Here is a 4,016-nt window from a genome sequence, read left to right as displayed (position 1 = left end):
ATTGGCACAGTGACTGTAAGTGGTCCACTGGGTGGAGAGAAGTAGCCATGGGAGACTGAGAGTGATCTACATTGGGTGTGGTCATAGAGCACCTATTTTTCTCCAGGCAGCCCGTTTCCCTGTTAGTTGTGGTCTTAGAAGGGCTATCTTAGATGGCAAGATTCTAGGGATAGACAATGGCTTAAAATGCCCAGTTTAAGATTCTATTTCCAGGAATAAGCAGAGGGAAAAAGGATTCTATTCCTCTTCTTGTATTAGTTCAAAGCATATAAATCAAACTTTGCCTAAGATCTGCTGAATGGAAATTGGCACAAAAGATCTTTATTCCTTTGGAATCTTGTACTTTGTGGATCACCCAGCTGTATGTAGTTACATTTCCTGGCTGCCTAAAATTTGTTTGCCAAAACAAGCAAATGTACAGAGGAAAGTTGGCTTTAGAAAAGGACTGAAAAAGATCAAGAACAAGGGAAAGGTGAGTTCTGAGTCCTGGAGCTCAGCACCCTGAGGTTCTGGGAAACCCCTGAGCACTCAAGCTGTACATTGTGTCTACTAGAACCACAGTAAATGGTTTTTTTTTTTTTTGGTGCCAGCCCTGGAGCTTGAACTCAAGGCTTCGGCATTGAGCATTTTTTTTTGCTTAACACTAGGACTCTACCACTTGAGCCACAGTTCCAGTTAGGGCTTTTTACTGGTTAATTGGAAATCAGAGTTTCATGGACTTTCCTGCCTAAGCTGACTTCACACTGCAATTCTCAGATCTCAGCCTCCTGTGTAGCTAGGATTACAGGCTTGAACCACCAGCACCTGGTAAGGAAATGAGTTTTTAATTAATGTGACTAAATAAACTTGCATGCATGTTAAACTGTGTTAAGTACTTGGACTTTAGTATCTATATAATGAGGGAGTTTTTGACAAGTCTGAAATAATGAAAAAATATGTTTTAGAAAACATGCTGGCAACAGTATAAAGAATGAGTAGGAGTAAGGGAGCGGTTGCTAATGTGCCTGGTTAAGACACTTATGTAACAATCTAGATAATGACTAGAAAGGTCTGAATTAAAGCAATGGTAACTAGGCATAAATGAAAAGATTTAAGAGGCAAGAGGAAGAAGGTTCAGGGATAATTCTTGGCTTTGCACATATATTTAGGTAGACTATTTTGTTTTTCTTTTTGGATTAATTGAAAGAAGGAATCCAGGAGGAGATAACTGTTGGGAATGGGAAGAGGAAAGTTCATTCAGAGAACCTTTGAAGTTCAGGTTTCCTTGGCCCATCCATAGAGAGAGGTCTAAGTAGCACTTGTTTAGGACTACAATATAGACAGGAGATACAGATTCACAAATTAGCACTGTGGTGTTGAAACTAGGAGCTTTGGGCATGGAAAGGGCTACCAGGAGAGCAAGAATCAAAACTGCAAGGTATGAAATGATAGATTTTGAAAGATGAGAGCAGGATGGCCTCTGAAAGGAGAGGTTGGAGAGATAATGAGAGAAATCTTGAGGGAACGATGTTCTGGAAGTCAAGTTATTGAAGAGGGAGTATTTAATGATATAAAGTAACATGTATAGGTCACACAAGGTAAATACTATGAAATGTCTCATACTGGACTGTTTGGAGGACTCAAATACCCGAAACCTGAGCACATTAAAGAGTATAGAAAATCCTTTTCCAGCTCATAAGTATGATGACTGGGTTACACACGTGTGTGACATGTGCCTCGCTCAAACCTTGTTTGGGCACATTATCCATTTGAGGTATAAAGAAAGAAAACAGTATAGGAATTAGGAAGACAAATCGTTTATGCAAATCAAGACAAGATGTGTCCTTCTAACTGTAGGGTTTTGTTTGTTTGTTCGTTTGTTTGGGGGCTTGAACTCCGGGCCTGGTGCTGTCTTCTACTCAAGGCTAATGCTTTACTACTTGAGCCACAGTGCCACTTTTGGCCTTTCTGAGTAGTTTATTGGAGATGACAGCCGTGCAGATTCACCTGCCTGGGCTGGCTTTGAACTGCGATCCTCAGATATCAGTCTCCTGAGTAGCTAGGGTTACAGGCATGAGCCACTGGCACCTGGCTATAGCAAATCTTTATGCATGGTTTGCTGCATGCTATACCATGTTAAAGTCCTAACAAACAGTATTTTTTAAATGTTTTATTATCTTAGTAGTAGTGGTACACAGGAGTTGCCATTCAATTAAATAGTTAATGAGGCAAGCAGCATTTGTAGGAGATATTTGGTTTGTATGATCACATCTATATTCTAGTGTGAGAACTATTCTGTGGATATAAATACAAGTCATAGTCAATCTTGGAAACTCAAAAGACACATCTTCCAAAATAAGTTGCTATGTTTGTGCCTAACTACACTCTCTTCATCACCTCAAACATCATAAGCTTCTCAGGGAAAAGTTTGAATTCTGGTCAAGCCAGGGAGGTTTTTTAAGTGATGATTTTTTCAGGTTTGGCCCAGTCTAAGTTCCCTTGGTCTATGAATCATGCTGGGCTATGCTGCTGTGTAACTTGACATTTCCTTCATGGGGAGGGATTGAAATTGTAACTATAGGGCTTTTTTATACATCAAATAACTTTAACCCTAATAAAAATAAATAGAAAGAAAAGAGAAGGAATAAGAAGAAGAAAAACAAAAGAAAGAATTGTTGCTATGAGATCACACTCGGGACATCATGTCAAGAAGTACCCTAAAACTAAAGGCATCCCAACACCAGAAAACTAGAAGCTTAAATAACTTCAACTTTCTCTGGACTTAAAAGCATAGAGAACATAAGGGCCTTGCTGCCCTTTGATAATACTTAGAGTCCTCATGCTACAAGATCTTGAGCTTCTTACTATCCTAGGAATAACTATTGCCAGAACTGGAAGAGTACATGAAAGGACAAGGCCCACTGGCCAGTCTACCATTCACTTACTGATCTAGCTAACTGCACATAAGACACACATTTATTCAAGTCCTGTATGCAAGGTACTATACAAGATCCTGTGAATGCAGAAGGATTGGGTTCAATACCCTAGAAGCTCCGAGTCTGCCTTTAGATGTCACATATTTGTGCAGACTTTGGAGCCAAAAGCCTATCTCTTTTATTTAACACACTCTGTCACTTACTCACTCCATACTTGTGTTTACTTATTGGTAGAATAAATGGTGATAAGGGGCTGGGGATATGGCCTAGTGGCGAGAGAGCTCGCCTCGTATACATGAGGCCCTGGGTTCGATTCCCTAGCACCACACATACAGAAAACGGCCAGAAGTGGCGCTGTGGCTCAAGTGGCAGAGTGCTAGCCTTGAGCAAAAAGGAAGCCAGGGACAGTGCTCAGGCCCTGAGTCCAAGGCCCAGGACTGGCCAAAAAAAAAAAGAATAAATGGTGATAAGATTATTATTTTGTGCATCCACCATGACAATTATGTGAACTAAACCATGTAAAGTGCCAAAGCCAGTTTCTAGCATTATAATCATCATTCAATAAATTGCTGTCATTTTGGTTATCTTAAGGGGATTTTCCTTGGAAATTTTTTCCCTTAGGACTAGGATTTTATCTTGACTAACTGAAGGCAACTATTTGCAGGTTTTGTAAGAGAAAACCCCATACCATGTCACAGATTCTTAAGAAATCAGCCTGCCATGCTCTGGGGAGTAAAATTTATACTTTCTCAACTTTTGCACTCCTTACAGTTGCTCAAGGTATAGAAGAGGAATTACAGAATATCTCCCTACTTTTTGCTAAAATTGGTTTTATTTCATGTTTTTCCACTTGCACAGTCTTCAACTTTGATGCAGGTACTGAGCTAACTCATACCAGCAGCTGTTAGTCTCCAGATGTGAGTTTCTAATTGGGTGGCTATTGGCATGTTTTAGAACTATGAGACAAAAAGTCTCATGATAAAAATTAATACAATGATACATGAGAACCACTAACTCCACATTTCCTGTCTCTTTTTCTATCCAAGGAATTCCAGTAAGTCTTACCAATATCCCTGTGAATAAATCACATTGCCATGCTTT

General features: G+C 39.7%; 1 pseudogene; it reads left to right on the top strand.

Annotated features, from left to right (window-relative positions):
• The first annotated feature begins 1,659 nt into the window (after positions 1-1,659).
• Positions 1,660-1,754, top strand: LOC125360303 (annotated as a pseudogene).
• Positions 1,755-4,016: the final 2,262 nt, after the last annotated feature.

This window comes from Perognathus longimembris, chromosome 11 (assembly GCF_023159225.1).
Source record: "Perognathus longimembris pacificus isolate PPM17 chromosome 11, ASM2315922v1, whole genome shotgun sequence".
NCBI lineage: Eukaryota > Metazoa > Chordata > Mammalia > Rodentia > Heteromyidae > Perognathus > Perognathus longimembris.
This window is presented reverse-complemented; position numbering and strand designations above follow the sequence as displayed.